This window comes from Oncorhynchus gorbuscha, linkage group LG06 (assembly GCF_021184085.1).
Source record: "Oncorhynchus gorbuscha isolate QuinsamMale2020 ecotype Even-year linkage group LG06, OgorEven_v1.0, whole genome shotgun sequence".
In the NCBI taxonomy this organism is placed as follows: domain Eukaryota; kingdom Metazoa; phylum Chordata; class Actinopteri; order Salmoniformes; family Salmonidae; genus Oncorhynchus; species Oncorhynchus gorbuscha.
The window spans coordinates 58,955,012-58,979,476 of NC_060178.1; the positions used below are offsets into that span (position 1 = coordinate 58,955,012).

General features: G+C 41.6%; 1 pseudogene; it reads left to right on the forward strand.

Annotated features, from left to right (window-relative positions):
• The first annotated feature begins 4,753 nt into the window (after nucleotides 1–4,753).
• Nucleotides 4,754–24,465, forward strand: part of LOC124038158 — a 32,765-nt pseudogene continuing 13,053 nt past the window's right edge.

The window sequence follows — 24,465 nt, forward strand, 5'->3', positions numbered from 1 at the left end:
TCTTCAACCCTTTCTTTAACTTTGTTTACGTGTGACCATATGAATGACTTGCAGGAGGATCGTCTATGTCACATGCTAGCCTGATGTACAACACATTTTCACATACACAACTTATCTTCACATGCACAACTGTTTTTGCATAAGTGAGTTCCAAAGCTGATTCACATGTACTTGGTGTGCCTGCCATCCAGTGGCAAAGGGAAATAATGTGGTCCCACTTTAAACAAACTATAACTTATAAAGGCTTTATATAGTATAAATGCTTCACAGATCATCTGGAAGCTTATGCCAAAATGTATAATGGTGGTTACGAATAAACAAATAAAAGATAGAGGCACTATTCATGGAACGGCCCACATGTCTCATGTTTGTATTATCTCGTGTGTATTGTGTGTATAATGTGATTTTAACAATTTATGAGCAGACATGGTTCAAATCACATGATACATACCAGATGTCATTTGGATACACTTATCGTCCTCTATCTTTTTGACTACAAAACACAGAATCGTGCCATTTCACATACACTCCCCTATGTATTTATTTGGACATTTATTTGGCTCAATACTTCAGCAATGTGGATTTGAACTAAAATGTTTTATATGAGGTGACAGTAGAGAATGTCACCTTTTATTTGAGGGTATTGTTATCCGTTTTATCATTTAGAAATAAATGCACATGATGTATCTTATGACATATTAGAAGGTGTCATACGTATGTGGACAAATTCACTTGTAGTGTATTACATTGTGTCAAAAGTTTACCATTTGGCCCATATATAGTATGCAATGACGACATCAAGCTTGTGACAAAAAAATTGTTGGATATATTTGCACTTCGTTTTGGTTTTGGATTATGTTGTGCCCAATAGAAATGAATGGTAAATAATGTATTGTGTCATTTTGGAGTCTGTTTATTGTAAATAAGAATAGAATATGTTTCTGAACACTTCTACATTAATCTGGATGCCACAACGATTACTGATAATCATGAATGAATTGTGAATAATGAGCACCAACATGTGAAGTTCATAGGAGCATATGAAATTGGGTGTCAAATGAAAGCAAGAGTCTATATTTTGGGGGAATTAGGCATAGATACATTTTCAACCATTTTCCATATTTAAAATGAGGCATAATTAATGGTTTTGATTTCTGGATATGCAGATGGGAAAGGGGTCTTGGAAAACATCTACCAGAAAAAGTCTTAAAAGGTATCACCTGCCAAGTAATAAAAACACTTAATATTTAGTTTTGGAGAAAATGATTACCTTCTGTAAGTTTAATAAATATTGCCTTTTAATTCCGTTAGCAAAAACCCATATATCATGAGGGAGGATAGTGAAGTAACATGAGGGAGTTCACAGAAGTAACAAATAATGGTATACCTACCAATTAGTTATAATGATTTTACTGATACACTAAAAAGTAATTGCCTTTACTCTGGGTAGGGCAACTCGCAATGCCCTCCTTTTGAAGGTCCTCAGATATTTTTTTTTGTAGGAACGCAGTTGGTTGAGGGTCTCAATTTACTGTTGCGAGTTAGAATAGTAGAACACACAGGGTGCAATTTCGAAATTTGGTTGTGCATCAGCAGTTTCTCCTGTTAAGTCAGTCACTGATAGTCAGTCATTTTGCCCATATCAACGAACCATTTTTAGATTGCTAAATTATTTTATTTGAACTTGTTTTCATGGTCGAATTACCTGCCGGGGGACCCCATTAATTTTGTTAGTCAGTCTGACTCAGATATCATATTAAAAACTGCAAACATTTCTCTCCTCCCTATGGCAAAACATGTAGAATTGCAGGAAATTAGCTGTAAAACAGCACATTTTCCTCTCCAACCCATAGCAAAAATGATTAGAATTGCATGAAATTAGCTTTACAATTGCAAACTCTTTTCTCCGTCTCATGGCAAAATGTGTAGATTGCAGAAAACTTGCTGTAAAAATTAAACATTTTCTCACTACCCGATTGCAAAATGTGTAGAATTGCACAAAATTAACTCTAAATCTGTGGCCCCCATCAAAGTTGCTTATCTCTAGCCTTACTCATTATAACAATTGAGTAGTGGTTACTCAAATTATATACAGTGTCTTCGGAAACCCCTTTACTTTTTCAAATTTTGTTACGTTACATCTTCATTCTAAAATTGATCCTTATCAATCTACACACAATATTCCATAATGACTAAGAAAAAACAGGTTTTTAGACATTTTTGCTAATTTAGAAAAAATAAAAGGGAAATATCACATTTACATAAGTATTCAGACCCTTTACTCAATACTTTTTATTTTATTTTTATTTTTAATTTTACCCCTTTTTCATGGTATCCAATTGTTTTAGTAGCTACTATCTTCGTCTCTCCCGTACGGGCTCGGGTGAGACGAAGGTTGAAAGTCATGCGTCCTCCGATACACAACCCAACCAAGCTGCACTGCTTCTTAACACAGCGCGCATCCAACCCGGAAGCCAGCCGCACCAATGTGTCAGACGAAACACCGTGCACCTGGCAACCTTGGTTGCGCGATGAGACAAGGACATTCCTTTCCCGGCCAAGCCCTCCCTAACCCGGACGACGCTAGGCCAATTGTGCGTCGCCCCATGGACCTCCCGGTCGCGGCCGGTTACGACAGAGCCTGGGCGCGAACCCAGAGTCTCTGATGGCACAGAGGGAGACCTCTTACTCAGTACTTTTTTGAAGCACCTTTGGCAGAGATTACAGCATCGAGTCTTCTTGGGTATGACACTACAAGGTTGGCACACCTGTATTTGGGGACTTACTCCCATTCTTCTTTGCAGATCCTCTCAAGCTCTGCCAGGTTGGATGGGGAGCGTTGATACACAGCTATTTTCAGGTCTCTCCAGAGAACGGGTTCAAGTCCTGGCTCTGGCTGGGCCACTCAAGGACATTGAAACTTGTTCCGAAGCCACTCCTGCTTGTCTTGGCTGTGTGCTTTGGGTCGTTGTCCTGTTGGAAGGTGAACCTTTGCCCCAGTCTGAGGTCCTGAGCGCTCTGGAGCAGGTTTTCATCAAGGATCTCTCTATACTTTGCTCCGTTCATCTTTCCCTCGATCCTGATTAGTCTCTGTCCCTGCCGATGAAAAACATCCCCACAGCATGATGCTGCCACCACCATGCTATACTGTAGGGATGGTCGCAGGATTCCTCCAGACGTGACGCTTGGCATTCAGGTTCAATCTTGGTTTTATCAGACCAGAGAATCTTGTTTCTCATGGTCTGAGCGTCTTTAGGTGCCTTTTGGCAATATCCAAGCAGGCTGTCATGTGCCTTTTACTGAGGAGTGGCTTCCGTCTGGCCACTCTACCATAAAGATCTGATTGGTGGAGTAATGCAGAGATGGTTGTCCTTCTGGAAGGTTATCATATCTCCACAGGGGAACTCTAGAGCTCTGTCAGAGTGACCATCGGGTTCTTGGTCACCTCGCTGACCAAGGCCCATCTCCCCCGATTGTTCAGTTTGGCTGGGCGGCCAGCTCCAGGAAGAGTCTTGGTGGTTCCTTCCATTTAAGAATGATGGAGGCCACTGTGTTCTTCGGGACCTTCAATGCTGCAGACATTTTTTGGTACCCTTCATCAGATCTGTGACCGTGATATAATCCTCTCTCTGCACCTGAGCTCAATTTCGAGTCTCATAGCAAAGGGCCTGAATACATACGTAAATAAGGTATTTCAGTCTTTTATTTGTAATACATTTTCGAACATTTCTACAAACCTGTTTTCAACTTGTCATTATTATGGGATATTGTGTGTAGATTGCTGAGGATTTTATGGTATTTAATCCATTTTAAATAAGGCTGTAAAGTCAAGGGGTCTGAATACTTTCCAAAGGCGCTGTAAGTAGTACTCACTCAGATGTCAATTAATGTTCTTATCATTTAATGTTTTTGAGTACTGTAAACAAGTATTGGGTTATTGAGTAAATTTTACTTTATTTATCTGTGTTCTGCTAATCTAAAGTTGTTGAGTTTTTACAAGCTATGATTATTTCATATTTTTAAGTCAATCTAACATTTCTGAAATAAGTTGTACTTGATTTCATTGTTAGTTTAAGTAAAGACATAAAACAAAGTAGTAGTCAGACACATCCGTTTGAGTAAAAACACTTGATTTATCTGTGTTGTGCTGATAGAGAGTTATGTTTTTGGAAGTTATACTTAAAATTGTTAGGTGACTGTTTTTAGAGGATTGTGTGTAATTTAACATTTGTAGACTTTATGATACTTTTGCACAATATTGTAGGCAAGTTTGAAGAAAGAAAATTATATTTCTGAAACAGTATTAAGCGGTTTGTTGTGCTATGACGTCTAATTCATCATGATGAATTGGTATGAAAACCGTCAAACAAATTGACGTTCAATAATGAAACCACAAATTCCCACCATCAAAGGAATGTGCACCACTCATTATGACAGATGCTTACAGTGTACTGGAATGAGCATTTATGCGCAACAATGCATGTTACGGTGGGTTCAAATCATAAAACTAAATTACCACTGAAATCTACTCATCAGAACAATTTCCCGTGTCACCAATGAATAATGGTTTAATTTGATTGCAAAATAGTTGGGAAGAGAATTTCGATGTAGCGATTCCATGACACATTGTTTATGAACAGATCCACAAAACGACGCCGGATCCGACACTTGAAATAGTTTTTTCTATTTAAATGATTATACAAAATCGAGCTAATTGACACGAATCAACCGAAGCACCCAGGGCCCACAGCAGCCTTTTTCAGTCTCCACGTTTCCAAGTAGTTGCCAGGCCACTTGATCGTCTACTCTGCTATCATTGGCGATAGGTAGTGTCTGTCATGCTGGGCCACCGGCATGGACATTCCCTATCCGTATCCACTATCTTGAAGCTCACGGTTCTGCTTTACTCATTGGAGTTCCATGTTGCCATTCTCTACCCGTCTGCAATCTACTGAACGCCTCTTCTTTGCTCGGCTTTAACAGGAATGAATACCACGGCCGAAAAGTGTCGGCCAAGAGACATTTTATCATTTTTAACATGTACATTGTCTTAGATTATTTGATTAGGGAGACCATTCGGAATGAAATTGAAAACCGGCCGCATACATTTTTGTGTTTCATCGACACCGTGGAGCTCAAGGGGGATATGTGCCTGACTTATAGCCATTTTTTGCAGACAAAGAGTGCTACTGAGTACTGGTTATAAAAGACAAAAGGGTAAGTTGAGAATACTTATAACCACGACGAATTACGGAATACGTGTTAGCTATTTAGCTAGTTTCTATCGCATGATAACAGTACGTCTGTCTGTGTAATTTCTTGTCAGATTCGTTCATGCAAGCTAACTATTTAACTAACGTTCGCTAGCTAGCAGACCAACTCGATGTTGAAGCTCATGTTAGCATCATGCTAGCTAAATAGCTAGCCACCGTTATTTGGGAAATCCAGCATTTTCTTTTTTTTTTTGGGGGGGGGGTCCTCTGTGAAGTTTATTTTTGTATAGTAACGTTACAATTGATCTAGCGATGTATATTATCACAACTCCCACCTGTCTAAAACCAATTCGTGTTAGACAGCTCCTTACATGTCATGATGTAACGTTAAGGATAACTATTGTCAATGTCCAGTGGTGGTAGTAGATGGCTAGCTACAGTAACTAGCTAGTTTAGTTAGCTAGCTAGCCAGTGCTGTCTGACCCGAGAATAGGCCTTGATTTGGCACTACTACACCATTTTAAATGGCTCTCTCGCATGCAATGCTAAAATATTCGTTTGATTGCCTAAATATTAGCTGGTCCAATGCTAATCGCACAATTAAACTAATGAATATTGTCTTGAAAATATTCATCAGTTATGTTGGTTAGTTAGCTAGGTTATAGCCTAGCTAGCTACGTTACCTCACCAATGGATGTTCCAATTTATAGTAACGTTATAGCTGATGTCGTTCTGTGCATGCACCATACTCTAATGCTATTATGAAGTATTTCACTTCGTCCTTATATAATAACAATGAATGGAATCAATCCAAGAATAACGGCTTTGCTAATTGTTTCCTTACGTGTCCCAGGTATGTCTTCCACCATTGTCATGCAGCACCCTTAAACGTGATTTATTGTAGGGCTAGCCTATCCCAAGGCTATACTGGCATATTATTTAAGATAAGTTAACTTTATTGTCCATTAAGTTTGCACAGAATGGGAATGTCTTTGCCTCTCAGGCCTACAGTAAAACGATAAAACGAACATTAAACATTTACATGTCAGTAAATCAGTCTTGTATAGGATTGTCACTGCAGAGGGGATAAAATACTTTATTCCTTGCGAGTGGCACCTTTTTAGTCTCCGACCTGACAGCAGCATTGCGAAGGATGCCTGCAGTAGGTGGGTGGTGGTGTTAAGCACCTGGAGTGCTTTCCTGGCGATGTTCTGTGTGTACACTTATTGGAATTGTGGCTGTTTCCTGCCGACTGTTTTACTGACCTGATTGACGACTTGTGCAAGTTTACTCCTCTTCCTGACTGAGAAGTTCCCATACCAGCAGGAGGAGATGTTGAAAGTGAGAACACACTCGATCAGGGATCTGTAAACCATAGTCAGTGTGTGTTTTGCTTTCTTTAACGTTTTAGCTGCCTAAATAGGAAGACACTGCGTTTTTAAAAATAAATTAGGTAATTGTTTTCCTGGAGGTTGTTCGTGGTCTAAAATTTTTCCCAAGTATTTAAAATATGTTACCTGTTCCACATCATACTCCCCAGCTTACCACCAAGGCAAAATTATTTAGTCTTGGTGACATTAAGGTCAATGAAGCTATTGTCAATCCATGTCACAAGACAGTCAAGAAACTGGGAGTAGCTTGAGCTGGACAAGCAACCAGTGCCATATCGTCCACATATTTGCCACTCTGGTCATAATTTTTTTATTTTAATTAAAATTGTCAAGCGGGACACGGCCAGTGGTCAGGGATGAGTTGATAGGGAAGTTAGAATGGGAGATCTCCAGAGATGGTCTGGAGTAGGGGGTGGGGTCGAGTGGCCAGACATCACTAGTTTCAGAATTTCATCTGGAGAAAGGGGTGAAGGCGTAGGGTAGTTCTGTGAGAGTGGGACCAGTGGACTAAATTGGCTGAGAATGGGATAATAAAATCACAACTCGCAGATGTGCTCATACTTTATTTTTCTTCTTCAGTTTGCACACATCTATTTTTAGGTGCAAATGCAAGTAAAATGGTTGCACTGAATAGCCCTGGACTAAGGTGCCTTAAACAGTGACCCTCTGGGGTTGATCCCTCAGGAACTTTTGGACCCACAGCACCAGGCCCGAGTTGACATTTAGGTCACAAAGTTGTTTAAGTAGAAAGTGTGGTTGCACTATATTAAAGGCTGTGGAGAAGTTCATGAATAAGATTTTGGTGTGTTGGCTTAGTCAACGCTAATTTGTTTTCATAATTAAAATGTATGAAACATATAGGCTTATGCATTAGTGTAATGCAGGGGTGACCAATCTTCCTCAGACTGGAGAGTTACTGGGTGTGCAGGCTTTTCTCCAACCCTACTATACTCAGGAAAAAAATAAACATCCTCTCACTGTCAACTGTTTATTTTCAGCAAACTTAACGTGTGTAAATATTTGTATGAACATAAGAGTCAACAACTGAGACATAAACTGAACAAGTTCCACAGACACGTGACTAACAGAAATGGAATAATGTGTCCATGAAAAAAAAGGGGGAGGTAGTAACAGTCAGTCAGTATCTGGTGTGGCCACCAGCTGCATTAAGTACTGCAGTGCATCTCCTCATGGACTGCACCAGATTTGCCAGTTCTTGCTGTGAGATGTTACCCCACTCTTCCACCAAGGCACTTGCAAGTTCCTGGACATTTCTGGTTGGAATAGCCCTAGCCCTCACCCTCCGTTCCAACTGGTCTCAGACGTGCTCAATGGGATTGAGATCCGGGCTCTTTGCTGGCCATGGCAGAACACTGACATTCCTGTCTTGCAGGAAATCACGCACAGAACGAGCAGTATGGCTAGTGGCATTGTCATGCTGGAGGGTCATGTCAGGATTGTGGTCCTTCTGTAGCTCAGTTGGTAGAGCATGGCGCTTGTAACGCCAGGGTAGTGGGTTCGATCCCCCGGGACCACCCATACGTAGAATGTATGCTTTGGATAAAAGCGTCTGCTAAATGGCATATATTATTATATTATTATTATTATTATATTATAGGATGAGCCTGCAGGAAGGGTACCACATGAGGGAGGAGGATGTCTTCCCTGTAACGCACAACATTGATTGCCTGCAATGACAACAAGCTCAGACCGATGATGCTGTGACACACCGCCCCAGACCATGACAGACCCTCCACCTCCAAATCGATCCCGTTCCAGAGGACAGGCCTCAGCGTAACGCCCATTGCTTTGACTATAAACGCGAATCCGACCATCACCCATGATGAGGCAAAACCGCGACTCGTCAGTGAAGATCACTTTTGGCAAGTCCTGTCTGGTCCAGCGACGGTGGGTTTGTACCCATAGGTGACGTTGTTGCCGGTGATTTGTCTGGTGAGGACCTGCCTTACAATAGGCCTACAAGTCCTCAGTCCAGCCTCTCTCAGCCTATTGCGGACAGTCTAAGCATTGATGGCGGGATTGTAGGTTCCTGGTGTAACTTGGGCAGTTGTTGTTGCCATCCTGTACCTGTCCCGCAGGTGTGATGTTCGGATGTACCGATCCTGTGCAGGTGTTGTTACATGTGTTCCGCCACTGCGAGGACGATCAGCTCTCCGTCCTGTCTCCCTGTTGCGCTGTCGTAGGTGTCTCACAGTATGGACATTGCAATTTATTGCCCTGGCCACATCTGCAGTCCTCATGCCTAAGGCATGTTCACTCAGATGACCAGTGACCTTGAGCATCTTTTTTTTGGTGTTTTTAAGAGTCAGATGAAAGGCTTATTTTAGTGTCCTAAGTTTTCATAACTGTGACCTTAATTGCCTACCTTCTGTTAGTGTCTTAATGACCGTTCCACAGGCGCATGTTTATTAGTTGTTTATGGTTCATTGAACAAGCATGGGAAACCATGTTTAAACACTTTACATTGAAGATCTGTGACGTTAATTCGTAAAAATCTAAATATCTTTGAAAGACGGGACATTTCTTTTTGTGCTGAGTTTATAATACAACCAATTCAGCAAATGAGGGTCCTGATGAGTAGCTGGCTAGCATAATTAGGTGTTGGCTAGGCTATTTCAGCTGTCCCGGTGCAAAAGCCTGCGTACCAGGTAGCTCTCCAGGACCCTGGAGTAGGGTTGACCAATTAAGGCTGATTTAGGTCTAGGTGTTCTATTGATGCATGGACCGGTTGGTTTTTATTTTACCTTATATAACCGTATTTCAATGTTTGGTCTGTTAAATGTGATATGCAACTCGGGCGTGTACAATATACATTTTTATAGTTTACTCCGTTTGCTACTTGAGTCATCTCTCTCCTCTCCTGCTTCTGCATGCCACTATCCACACCAAGCCCTCTCACTCATGGAAAGAGCAGTTCAACCACGGAGTCATGAGCACTTTCTTGCCATTCACTCCGCATGGTAAGATGGATGCAACAATGTTGGTGACATGCGTATGTTACTAACTGTTTGTCTCTTCTTCACAAGGTTTTGCAAAATAATTTTATTTAGCCGCTAATGCTAATCGCTAGTAAGAGTCAGAGCATACGTAGCTAGGTAGCTAATACTGCCTAGTACCATTGCTAATGTAGACCTCGATGAGCATGTTTGTGCAACGCTGTCTTTATCAGAGAGTAATAGGCAGAGCATGAATATGTTGGCTGGCTAGCTACATGAAGTAAGAAAACAACATGTAATGTAATATCTAATTTGGGTCACCTGGAAACACTGACCAACACTTTGGTTCCTAGCCTGTCAATGATTCATCACTGGCTTATTCATTCATTGTTATGTCAAACAACAATGTATTAAAGGTGCTGCCCATTATATTCCAACTATAGGATTAGAATAATCATTATTTCCATGATTCCAACAGTTCGCCAATTAACTAGGCCTAGATTTTTTTGGGGACATCCTACGTGGCACAATGTGGAAATTATAATAAAAGTGCAGGAAATACAAAAATTTATGAAAATGCTGAATTATTTTGATGTTGTTGGATTGAACGGTATAAATGGAGAAAGCCCCATTGAAATCACTTGTTGCCACCCTGGGGGCATGAACTACTCAGGAAGCATATTTGGGACATTTTAATTGTTAAAAAATCCAAATTTGTCAAATATATTTTGTCCATATGGCCTAGGCCTACTGCATCATGATCAAGCACTTGAACTGCCCACTACAGATGCATCTTATATTAAGCCTTTCTCATAACTCTGGCGAAACAAGTAGGGCTACCTAGCCTTTTGTTATTAGCCTGTTGTCTGGCTAGATAGAAATGATGGAGAATCAAAAGTTCTTAATGAGAGTGTATTGAACAGAACAGACCCTCCATGGCTCTCGGCCATCCAAAACACCTTTCTTTTTGCTACGCAACTTCAAATATCTAATTTACTCTGGTCTGAGTAGAGTGAAGGCTTCCTCCCTTAATTTTGTCTGCTCTCCAACTCTCTCTTAGATCACTAGGATCCCCATAGAATGGGTGTGTTAGGCTGTTGAGAAGCAGAAGTAGCCCAGTCCTGTGTTAACGCAGCCAGAGTTTTCTTTGGGCTAGAGTTGCACTTATTGTCTGTCTAGGCTAGTTGATGATACATATAGTAACTAGATCAGCACTGTGCTTCTGTAGCAAGTGGGGCCTAATAGACGCTATACACACTTTGACTGGTATTAATGTTCACTCTATAGCCCACATACACTAATTGTAGCACAGGTCTAGATGAGTCAGACTTCACTAAAAGCCACGTGATTGGCACATTATTCATAAAAATGTATTTCACCATTGTTTAACCAGGTAGGCTAGTTGAGAACAAGTTCTCATTTACAACTGCGACATGGTCAAGATAAAGCAAAGCAGTGCGACACAAACAACACAGAGTTACACATGGAAAAAACAAACATACAGTCAATAACACAAATGGGAAAAAAGTGTGTGTGTATATATATCAGTGTGTGCAAATGGCGTGAAGAGGTAAGGCAATAAATAGGCCATGGTAGCAGCGTAAATTTGAAATGAGCAAATTAACACGAGTGATGTGCAAGTAGAAATACTGGTGTGCAAAAAAAGTAAATTAAAAACAATATGGGGATGAGGTAGGTAGATTGGATGGGCTATTTACAGATGGGCTGTGTACAGCTGCAGCGATCGGTTAGCTGCTCAGGTAGCTGATGTTCAACCTCATTAGGGTACGCTAGTGTCCCACCTGGCCAACATCCAGTGAAATTGCAGAGCGCCAAATTCAAAAACAAAGTACTCATTATAAAACTTAATAAAACACAAGTGTTATACATCGGTTCAAAGATGAACTTCTTGTTAATCCAACCACGGTGTCAGATTTCAAAAAGGCTTCACGGCGAAAGCATACCATGCGACTATCTGAGAACCAAACCCAGCAGACAAATCATTACAAACAGTAACCAGACAAGTAGAGGAGTTACACAAGTCAGTCACTTACCTTTGATGATCTTCATATGGTTGCACTCAGAAGACCTTAATTTACTCAATAAATATTAGTTTTGTTCGATAAAGTCCCTCTTTATATCCAAAACCTCCATTTTGTTCAGTAATCCACAGGCTCAAACGCAGTCACAACAGGCAGACGAAAAATCCAAATAGTATCCGTAAAGTTTGTAGAAACATGTCAAACGATGTTTATAATCAATCCTCAGGTTGTTTTTAGCCTAAATAATCGCTAATATTTCAACCGGACAAGAACGTTGTCAATATAAAAGGTAAACAAGAAAAGCGTATTCTCGGTCGTGCGCATGAAAAACCTCTGGGACACTGTAGGGTCAACTTATTCAGAGTGGTCTTACACTCTCATTTTTCAGAATACAAGCCTGAAACAATTTCTAAAGACTGTTGAAATCTGGTGGAAGCCATAGGAAGTGGAATTTGAGTCCTAAGTCAATGGATACTGTAATGGCATTCAATAGAAAACTACAAACATTAAAAAAAATCCCACTTCCTGAATGGATTTTTTCTCAGGTTTTTGCCTGCCAAATCAGTTCTGTTATATACACACAGACATTATTTAAAAGTTTTGGAAACTTTAGAGTTTTCTATCCAATTATATGCATATCCTAGCTTCTTGGCCGGAATAGCAGGCAGTTTACCTTGGGCACGCTTTTCACCCGGAGGTGAAAATAGTGCCCCCTAGTGAAGGTGAATGGTGGGTAGTGTATGCGACTTTGGTGACAAAACGGATGACACTGTGATAGACTGCATCCAGTTTGCTGATTAGAGTGTTGGAGGCTATTTTGTAAATGACATGGCCAAAGTCAAGGATCGGTAGGATGGTATGTTTGGCGACGTGTTAAGGAAGCTTTGTTGCGAAATAGGAAGACGATTCTAGATTTAATTTTGGATTGGAGCTGTTTAATATGAGTCTGGAAGGAGAGTTTATAGTTTAGCCAGACACCTAGGTATTTGTAGTTTTTTATGCCTGTTTACTGCTATACTAAGAAAAAAAGAAACGTCCTCGTCCTCGCTGTAAACTGCGTTTATTTTCAGCATACTTAATGTGTAAATATTTACATGAACATAATAAGTTTCAAGAACTGAGACATAAACTGAACAAGTTCCACAGATGTGACTAACAGAAATTAAATGTGTCCCTGAACAAAGTGGGGGTCAAAATCAAAAGCTTTTAAGCATTGCGTACTGCAGTGCATCTCTTCCTCATGGACTGCACCAGATTTGCCAGTTCTTCCTGTGAGCTGTTACTCCACTCTTCCACCAAGGCACCTGCTAGTTCCCGGACATTTCTGGGGGGAATGGCCCAAGCCCTCACCCTCTGATCTAACAGATCCCAGACGTGCTCAATGGGATTGAGATCTGGGCTCTTTGCTGGCCATGGCAGAACACTGAAATTCCTGTCTTGCAGGAAATCACGCACAGAATGAACGGTATGGCTGGTGGCATTGTCATGCTGGAGGGTCATGTCAGGATGAGCCTGCAGGGAGGGTACCACACACAACCGCGACTCTTCAGTGAAAAGCACTTTTGCGACGGTGGGTTTGTGCCCATAGGTGACGTTGTTGCCGGTGATTTGTCTGGTGAGGACCTGCCTTTACAACGGCCTACAAGCCCTCAGTCCAGCCTATTGCGGACAGTTTGAGAATTGATGGAGTGATTGTGCGTTCCTGGTGTAACTCGGGCAGTTGTTGTTGTTGCCATCCTGTACCTGTTCTGCAGGTGTGATGTTCCAATCCTTTGCAGGTGTTGTTACATGTGGTCTGCCACTGCAAGGATGATCAGCTGTCCGTCCTGTCTCCCTGTAGCGCTGTCTTAGGCATCTCACAGTACGGACATTGCAATGTATTGCCCTTGCCACATCTGCAGTCCTCATGCCTCCTTGCAGCATGCCTAAGTCATGTTCATACAGATGAGCAGGGACCCTGGGCATCTTTCTTTTGGTGTTTTTCAGTCTGTAAAAAGGCCTCTTTTTTTTGTGTGTGTCCTAAGTTTTCATGACTGTGACCTTAATTGCCTACCTTCTGTTAGTGTCTTAACTACCGTTCCACAGGTGCATGGTCATGGATTATGGTTCATTGAACAAGCATGGGAAACAGTTTAAACCCTTTACAATGATCTGATTTTTATTTTATTTTTATTATTATTATTTTTTTTAATCTTTGAGTTTATATCTGAAGTAATACGTTCCATCCATAATGGTCTTATATGGGCTGTTTGTGTGTCTTATGTGATATTGGGTTGCTCAGTGTCATTTGGCAAAGCAGGAATTTAAGATGGCTGCAGTTTTAGTTGTGGTAAGAGGGTGTTTGTTGTGTTGTCAGTTTGTCGTCGCCTCAATAGGTTGATCTCTGCAACCCCCTCTCCCTTTTATAGGCTAGGCGGCCTACGTCGTATTAGTTTTGCATTGAATGCACTGAGATGCTGAACAGTTTGCATATAGTGCATTAAACAGTATTCAGACTCCTTGACTTTTTCCACATTTTGTTACGTTACAGCCATATTCTGAAATAGATTCAATAACTTTTTCCCCCTCATCAATCTACACACAATACCCCATAATTACAGTGAAAACAGGTTTTTTAGATTTTTTTGAAAATGATATATTTTTTAAAATATAAACTTATTTACATAAGTATTCACACCCTTTGCAATGAGACTTAATTGACATCAGGTGCATCCTGCTTCCATTGATCATCCTTTTAGGTCCTTCTACAACTTGACTGGAGTCCACCTGTGGTAAATTCAATTGATTGGACATGATTTGGAAAGGCACACCTTTCTATGTAAGGTCCCACAGTTGACAGTCCATGTCAGCGCATAACCAAGCCGTGATTGTCCGTAGCGCTCCGGGACAGGATTGTGTCGAGGCACAGAGTTGGGAAGGGTACCAAAACATTCCTGCTGCATTGAAGGCCCAAGAACACAGTGGCCTCCATCATTCTTAAATGGGAAAACGTTTGGATCCACAAAGTTTCTTCCTAGAGCTGGCCAAACGGAGCAATCGGGGGAGAAGGGCCTTGGTCAGGGTGGTCACTCTGACAGAGCTCCAGAGCTCCTCTGGAGATGGCCAAACCTTCCAGAAGGACAACCATCTCTGCAGCACTCCACCAATCAGATCTTTATGGTAGAGTGGCCAGACGGAAGCCACACCTCAGTAAAAGGCACATGACAGCCTGCTTGGAGTTTGCCAAAAGGCAGCTAAAGATTCTCAGAATGTGATCAAGCAAGATGCTCTGCTCTGATGAAACCAAGATTGAACTCTTTGGCCTGAATGCCAAGCATCACTTCTGGAGAGAACTTGGTGCCATCCCTATGGTGAAGCGTGTTGGTTGCATCATGCTGTCGGGATGTTTTTCAGCGGCAGGGACGGGGAGACTAGTCAGGATCGAGGGGACAAATGGATGGAGCAAAGTACAGAGATCCTTGATGAAAACCTGCTCCAGATTGCTCAGGATTTAGGGCGAATGTTCACCTTCCAACAGGAGAACGACTATAAGCACACAGCCAAGACGACGCAGGAATGGCTTCGGGACAAGTCTCAATGTCCTTGAGTGGCCCAGCCAGAGGCAGGACTTTGAACCTGATTGAACATCTCTGGAGAGACTTGAAAATAGTTGTGCACTGACGCTCCCCATCCATCCTGACAGAGCTTTTGAGGATCTGCAGTGAAGAATGGGTGTATCTCTCCAAACATAGGTGTGCCATGTGTGTATCTTCATACCCAAGACGACTCAAAGCTGTAATCGCTGCCAAAGATGCTTCAGCAAAGTACTGAGTAAATGGTCTGATTACTTATGTAAATGTGATATTTCTTATCTTATTATTAGTATTATTGATGCATTTTTCTTCTATAATCCTGTTTTTGCTTTGTCATTGGGTATTTTGTGTGTAGATCGAGAGGAAAATAATTTAATCCAATTTAGAATAAGGCTGTAACAAAAAGTGGAGGGGTCTGAATACTTTCCGAATGCACTGTAGGCCTACTACTTGTCTGCTAGTGATCTTTTTATACCAGTCTCACATCTGCATTATTATTTTGGGTGCTGCGTTTGGAACGCTCACTCAAGTCTTTTTGATGCCTAATCAGAATGCCGCCATGCTAATGTGGACACAGGATGGACAGCCTAACCACAGTATCTTATAGGCTACCTTGTGTAGGAGCCGTAAGTAGATGAGGGCCTCCCTACTCTTAGACCTGGAAAACTATTCGACCACATTACAGTATTGTGGCAGTGCATTTAGCCTATGCTTACATCACATATTTTAGTGTCCACCACCGCCTTATCATTCTGAAAAACTGAAACATTACATGTTACACCTCTATGTTGCATGAGTGGATGGGCTATTGTCCTTCTGATGTTTTGGAAAACAGCCTATATTTGATTGAGAATTAAAGGCTATGTGCCAGGCATTGCGTGCGGGCACTCGCCAAAATTCAGATTCGTCACCGCCCTAACATAACCACTGTTAATGTTGCACAATGACAATATTTATTTCTGTGTAAAACAACACATGGTTTAGCTATTCTTGGGCACAATTTTAAAGATGGTTTTGGAAAGTAAATCCTCCAATGCTTCTTGTCTTGTAAACTAACTTTTCTTTGTTTGTTTTCGTGGACGTGATTAGCTTTCGTCAGGATAAATTCCGCCAACCCACATGGAAAAACATGGCCCCCTTTAAGATGGTTTTGATATTGCTTCATATTACCAACCAGTCCATCGGGAGGGAAATGTGTGAACAAATGAATAGCAAACAGCTTTATGCTAGTTCTCATGCACTTTTCTCCTAATAAGTGCGTTTGCTGAAAGCTGCATTGTCCAGTGGACTCAAGTTCTTTATTTCACTGTGTGTGTGTGTGTGTGTGTGTGTGTGTGTGTGTGTGTGTGTGAAAGAAGCCTAATTCAGAAAACTGTTCCCAGTCAGTCTCTGTGTATAGAATTGAACTATACGTGCAAGCAGAGTACTCTGCATAGATTAGCTCACACGAAAGGTTACCCATGCGTGTACAGTATGTTCATAGTTAGTCTTGCTGTGAGTGGGATGAAGCTTGCCTTGGTTGGTCGCTGTGCGTTGGGCTGTTATATTGGAAGTAATCAAGGCCACCCCAAGTCTGAAATTATTTTGGGGGAATTTCCGTGCATATCAGAACCTAGTGTATATGTGAATGACCTTGCTGTTTGAATTGGATTGGCCTAAATCCTTATATTAACTGTACACATTTTATGGGATATTTTTTTTCTTCCCATGAGGCTCATGACAACTGTGATGGATAGGTTAATGCAATTGAAAATGCCTTATAACCAGACCCGCACGGAATATGCGCTTGCCGAATTCCACCGAAAATCTGTGGAATTTCAAATAGAATGCATACGATTCCAAATCTAAAAATACGCTGCCAACTGATGGCGAAGTTAAATAAAATGTACTTGTTGTATAATTTACACTTTGTTTTCATTGATGTATTTGAATGACTGTGAAGTGTAGTCAGACGTGTAGCTCCTCCCCGGTGTGAGAGGTGCATACAGCACGGTGAGTGAGTGACAGCTGTCTGAGGAGAGAAGTATCTAGCAAACAAATGTCATCAAACAGCGGTGGATCATGTGAGGTCACTACGACACAAGAAGAAGAGGGGCTAGTGGAACAGGTAAGCATTCTGATGCTTCAGCTAGCTATTAGGTTTGCTCTAGCTAGCTAATATCTGTTCTTGACTATTTACATTCTCAACCGAAACAGTTTGGCAAAGTTTGTGGATATATTGTCAATTTGTGACATTTTGGAGATCCTTTAGGGTTTTGTCAGCGTTTCGGGCGTACACTTAAATTATTTAAAAAATGTTAAGGGTTCTAGCCGATGTTTGGGAGCCAAAGTCTACGCCCCTTCATCGATGATTGGTCAACTGTAGGAGTGAAGTGAGTTTCTGCTTCTTGTCGATTCGAGACGAAACTTGGTGTGGATTTCAACATGGTGAACGACAACTTTGAGCATCGATTGACCGAGGAGCTACAAAAGTACCTACACCAGTACAATTCTAGCCATACATTATATAAAGACCAGCATGTAAATGACAATTCATGGAGGGAGATTGCAGAGAGACACTGGGATCCGACCCGAACCCTTGTTCGATAAAGTGGGTTAGGGTTCAGGACAAGTTTGTCAAGGCAAAGAAAATAAACAAGGACCACAGTGGAAATGTCGGTGTCTTGTTCGGCATGGGAAGACTGAAAGCAGCATGGCATCTACACCAAAGGATGGGGACTATTGTATTTTCTATTGTCGCCATTGAAAAGTGCAGCCATGTTTTGCTAACAATAGCTAACTAGTTGGCTTAGGCTACTTGCAGCATAATCGTGCAGGGAAAACAAGCCAACCAACCTAACTTAAGATCTTTACTACTTTTGAGCAAACAATTTTGTCATAGAAAGAAAGAAATTCATAAGCTTCCCACACTGGTAACACAAGGTTTGGTAGCAAGGTCCAGCTAGTTGAGTAGCTAGGCCAGGCTTTCTCTACTCAAATGTTTGCAACATTATAGTCTATTGTAGTCTCGATTTAATGATATTGGATGTTTATTAATGTTTTGGATATATGTACTAAATAGCCCTCTACTTTATTTTCAAGACGCAAACACCATTGAATGAAAACAGCATCTGGTTTTGTTCTCTGCGCCCCAGCACTGCATGTTCACCGGCCCCAAGCACTACCTCTGCCCCCAGTACTGACTGGTGATCGGCCCTTAACTCATCTCCTGCAATGACTTGCTGTGCAGAATTAGAAACAATGTCCATGCTGGACCTGCAAAGCTCTATCCTGAGCCCACCTCAAAGACCTACTCCACTGGCTTGCTCCTCACTGATGCCACAGAGCAGCAGGGGTGTGAGAAGGGAAAAAAGAGCTGCAGTCCTTGACACATCACTCTCAAAGGCATTGTAAATGTTTGAAGACATATTTCAAGATTTGGAGAACGTCATGCACCGAGCCACCAGCTTCTCCCAGAGGTAAACAAATCATTTCAGACTTTACTCTGATCCCCTTTCCGCTGTTTCCTCATCTCCGCACCACACACACACACACACACACACGCGTATCTCCAGACACTCCTGATTTCCCTTCTCTTCTCATCCTCTCCACAGGGTCCTGGCACCTATAGTTGATTTCATCGATGAACTCCTGTCAAAACTCCGGGATGGATTTGATCACCGGCTACATGAGTCAATGCATGACTTCAAGAAGAGGACATGTACCGAACGACTGGGAACACAATGAAATTAACAACCTGTTCTGTTGTTCAGACATCTCAGGAGTCAGACACTAAACCCTTTCATTTTATTCCATTGACACTTTTGTTATTTACATGTCTGTTCATAAGACACTTTCTTTTATTTTTATTTTTGACTATTGTTCCAATATAAATACATACTTTTGTATGTATGTGGACACCCCTGCAAATTAGTGGATTCAGCTATTTCAGTCACACCCATTGCTGACAGGTGTATAAAATCAGGCACACAACCTCTAGACAAACATTGGCAGTAGAATGTCCTTAATGAAGAGCTCAGCTACTTTCAACTTGGCACTGTCATAGGATGTCACCTTTCCAACAAGTCAGTTCCATCAAATTTCTGCTCTACTAAAGTTGTACTGGTCAACTGGGCTCCCAAGTTTTGCAGCGGTCTAAGGCACTGCATCTCAGTGCTAGAGGCGTCACTACAGACCTTGGTTTGATTCCAGGCTGTATCACAACCGGCCGTGATTGGGAGTCACACAGAGCGGCACACAATTGGCCCAGCGTTGTTAGTTTGGCCGGGCTAGGCCGTCATTGTGAATATGAGTTTGTTCTTACCTGACTTGCCTAGTTAAATAAATAAACAATGTGCTGTTATTGTGAAGTGGAAACGTCTAGGAGCAGCAACTGCTCAGCCACAAAGTGGTAGGCCACAGAAGCTCATATAATGGTACCGCTGAAGCGCATAGCGCGTAGAAATTGTCTGTCCTTGGTTGCAACACTCACCACCGTGTTCCAAACTGCCTCTGGAAGCAGTCAGCACAAGAATTGTTCATCGGGAACTTTATTTAATGGGTTTCCATGGCTGAGCCCCCGCACACAAGAGTAAGATCACCATGCACATTGGCTGGAGTGGTGTAAAGCTTGCCGCCATTGGACTCTGGAGCACTTGAAACGTGTTGTCTGGAGTGATGAATCGCGCTTCAACATCTGACAGTCCCACAGACAAATCTGGGTTTGGTGAATGCCAGGAGAAAGCTACCTGCCCCAATGCATAGTGCCAACTATAAAGTTTGGTGGAGGAGTAATGGTCTGGGGCTGTTTTTCATGGTTCCGATTAGGCCCCTTATTTCCAGTGAAGGGAAATCTTAACGCTACAGCACACAATGACATTCTCAGTGATTCTGTGCCTCCAACTTTGTGGCAACAGTTTGGGGAAGGCCCTTTCCTGTTTCAGCATGATAATGCTCCCGTGCTCAAAGCAAGGTCCATAAAGAAGTGGTTTGTCAAGATCGGTGTGGAAGAACTTGACTGGCCTGCACAGAGCCCTGACCTCAACCCCATCGAACACATTTGGGATGACTTGGAATGCCGATTGTGAGCCAGACCTAATCGCCCAACATCAGTGCCTGACCAAACTAATTCTCGTGGCTGAATGGAAGCAAGTCCCCGCAGCAATGTTCCAACATCCTAGTGGAAAGCCTTCCCAGAAGAGTGGGGGCTGTTATAGTAGCAAAGGGGGACCACCTCCATATTAATGCCCATGATTTTGGAATGAGATTTTCGACGAGCACTTTTCGACTATTGGTCCTGTAGTGTATTTACATCGCTTATAAATATGTATCTACACATGATATTTGACCTTTTTTTTCCCCCCTCTTTTATTTTATTTTTAGATGCCTGTTCATAGCAGACAATGTTGTACAGTTTGTCAAAATATTTGTAACACTTCTATTTTATTCCATACACTGCATTACGTGTCTGTTCTCGGCAAACAATTTCGTGTTGCGTTTTACTTTCAGAAGCAAGAATAAAGGTTTGCGTGCTGAAAAAGCTCTGTTGGCATTTATTCTCAATACAAGGTGTTTCAACGCATTCTATTTGAAGCTGACAAAGTACAGAAGTGCTCTGTGCCACAGAGTTTCTTCTACTTGTGGTGTAGCTCAATCTAATCTAAATTACTGCACGCTGAGAAGTCCCAGAATCAGGTTTCATTTTTATCAAGGTTAAAACTACTGGTTCACCGTGCATACGAAGAACTGAGTATTTGTGTCCTAGAATCCTTATCCTTGAAGCCGAATGCATTCTCTGACTCTCGGACAATGAGAGTAGTGTTAGTTCCAGGTACGCCCAGGTTTATTGAGATGGACACCTGTGAATGAGAGGTAATGGGTTTCAGATATATACTGTACAAAATTTTAAAAGCCATTTGCAAGAATTTCTAAGGTTTTACTGAGTTACAGTTCATATAAGGAAATCGATCAATGGAAATCAATTCGCTAGGCCCTAATCTATGGATAACATCGTCTGCAGGGATGCTTCTATGAGTGGGCCTTGGACGGAATAGGCACACCCACTGGGGAGCCAGGCCCAGCCAATCAGAATGAGTTTTCCCCAACAAAAGGGCTTTATTACAGACAGAAATACTTATCAGCATGAGATTTTTTTTTAGTTGTGCAGTGGCAAAAATATATACTGTATATATTTTTGCCCATCTGAGTGAACTAATCCATTGCCGAAGCATAGGCTAAAAGCCAAATCGGGCTCTGTACCGCATCGCCATGCCCCTCCCAAATGTAACGATCCGGAGGGCTCTAGAGCTCCGCATTGACATGCTTGGTGAGGGCACGTCGGGGCGAAACATTCTGTATAATCACAAACTCACTTTCTTGAAAACTTCCTTCACAACAGCTCTGTACTGTTCTCCACAAAATGCAAGAAGTGTGAATGCCCTGACTTCTGCAGAGGCCGTATCTCCGTAAATAAATGCTGCATGGCCAATGCAGACGTCGGAATGCCCATGCAGTGCCCAGATGCACAATGCACTTCTCTCTCCAGAATGTTCTCTCTCCCGCCAGTTTGTGCACATTCATTTTTTCATAACTTCAGTGTATGCGTTTGATTTTAGTGTATATCAATTCCCCATTACATACATTGCCTTCGGAAAGTATCCAGACCCCTTGACCTTTTCCACATTTCGTTAGGTTACAGCCTTATTCAGATTTATTAATACATATATATATATATATATAATATATAAATAAATAAAATCCCTCATCAATCTACACACACAATACCCCATAATGACAATGCAAAAATGGGTATTAAAATGTTTGCCAAAAAAAAAGTATTAACCTTTTACTTGGTACTTTATTGAAGCACCTCTGTTAGTGATTACAGCCTTGAGTTGTCTTTGTTATGAAGCTACAAGCTTGGCACACCTGTATTCTGGGAGATTCACCCATTCTTCTCTGCAGATCCTCTCAAGCTCTGTCAGGTTGGATGGGGAATATTGATGCACAGCTCTTTTCAAGTCTCCAGAGATGTTTGATCGGGTTCAAGTTCGTGCTCTGGCTGGGCCACTCAAGGACATTGAGACTTGTCCCAAAGTCACTCCTGCGCTGTTTTGGCTGTGTGCTTAGGGTTGCGGTCTTGTTGGTAGGTGAACCTTCACCCAGTCTGAGGTCCTGAGCACTCGGGAGCAACCTTTCATTAAGGATCTCTCTACTTTGCTCCGTTCATTTTTGCTTCGATCCTGAGTAGTTTCCCAGTCCCTGCTGCTGTAAAACATCCCCACAGCATGATGCTGCCACCACCATGCTTAACCCTATGGATGTTGCCAGGTTTCCTCCCGATATGACGCTTGGCATTCAGGCCAAAGAGTTTTAATCTTGGTTTCCTCATTGTCTGAGGAGTCTTTTTAGGTACCTTTTTTGCTAAACTCCAAGCGGGCTGTCGTGAGCATTTTACTGAGGAGTAGCTTCTGTCTGGCCCCTCTACCATAAAGGCCTGGTTTGATGGTGATGGTTGTCCTTCTGGAAGGTTATCCCATCTCCACAGAGGAACTCGGGAGCTCAGACAGAGCGACCATCGGGCTCTTTTCTCCCCCGATTGCTCAGTTTGGCCGGGCGGACATCTGTAGGAAGGGTCTTGGTGGTTCCATTCCATTTAAGAATGATTGAAGCAAGGAAGCAACTTTGTTCTTGGGGACCTTCAATGCTGCAGAAATGTTTTGGTACCCTTACCTGGATCTGTGCCTTGACACAATCCTGTCTCAGAGCTCTACGGACAATTCCTTCCACCTCATGGCTAAGTTTTTGCTCTGACATGCACTGTCAACTGTAGAACCTTATATAAACAGGTGTGCCTTTCCAAATCATGTCCAATCAATTGAATTTACGACAGGTGGACTACAATGAAGTTGTAGAAACTTTTCAAAGATGATCAATGGAAATAGAATGCACCTGAACTCAATTTAGAGCAAAGGGTCTGAATACTTAGTTTAGGCATTTGATTTTTTTAAAATTGTATTATTATATACATTTAAAGAAATTTGGATTTCACTTTGTCATTATGGGTATTGTGTGTAGATTGCCTGCTGAAATGTTTTTATTTAGCATGTTTTTAGATTAAGACTAATAAAACGTGGAAAAGGTCCAGGGGTCTGAATATTTTCCGAAGGCACTGTTTATCACCAGTAGAACATTTTACTGTTAATTCCTTTCATTTCTGGTCTATTTTTTTTTGGTTACGGTTATTTCTGTTAATGAATTCAATGTTTTTTTTTTTTTTCTTTTACTGTTTTCATTTTCAGACTGGACACATTGTTTGTATGGCACATAACCTATGCAACACTTGTGAGAAACAAGTTTTGGTTCATTTAATTCTATTTAGTTCTGTCAATTCAATTTAGTCATTGTGTTTTGTTTGGAGTGCTCCTGTCAATGTTGAGTAAGGCCGCACACCTGATTACACTTAGAAGTAGTCCTATAGGCTACTTGGCCTGCACGCAAATGTAGGCATATAAATTTGCCCCTTTGGGGATCTGATAGTATTTCTGATTGGCTTAACTTACCAACACTAATGAGCTGTGGGAGCTTTTCAAAATAATGTTTTCTTCACCTCAAACAGTAAGCAAACAGTCTGATTTTACATCAATTGAGTGACGACAGCTTACCTTTCGATAACCACTCAACGTGAAAGGGAAAAATGTAATGCTCGGATCCAGTGGAAATGTCATAAAATAGGCCTACCTGATTACTTCTTACCCGTGCTTGACTTGGATTGAAATAGGTTTCGGTGCTCATTTTAGGTACTGGTACTGTTTTTATATTTAGGTGCAATAGGTCCACAATGCTTTTGAGCTAGTATTCTATAAGAGGAACAGGAGTACAAGCGCTATAAAATTTGAGGTGTCTGTACTCTGGTCCAGTGAGCTCCTGCCCAAGTCAAGCACTGATTCTTATCCCTTGCACAAATAGCCTGTGTCTGTCCAGAGCTCACTGGGGTGGGAAACTCTTGAGGAACCAGAATATTTTATACAATGTTGCAAGTTCGCTTGCTCAAGGTTCTGGCTGGACCAAAGTTAATAGTTGATAAAATGTTTCAAGTTCGTTGCAGACATGCCATGATGCTTAGTCAGTGATTTTATTGGATATTTATTTTTATCAGGATATTTTCTACCTACAGGCTACAATGTTTGTATTTTTAGGGTATTTTTACATATTTGCAATGGCAATAAAGTTACTTTTTGGGTTTGTATTATCTTCATTTAGATTTGGCTAGCATTTTGATTAACCATATGACAAAGATTGAGATATGAAGA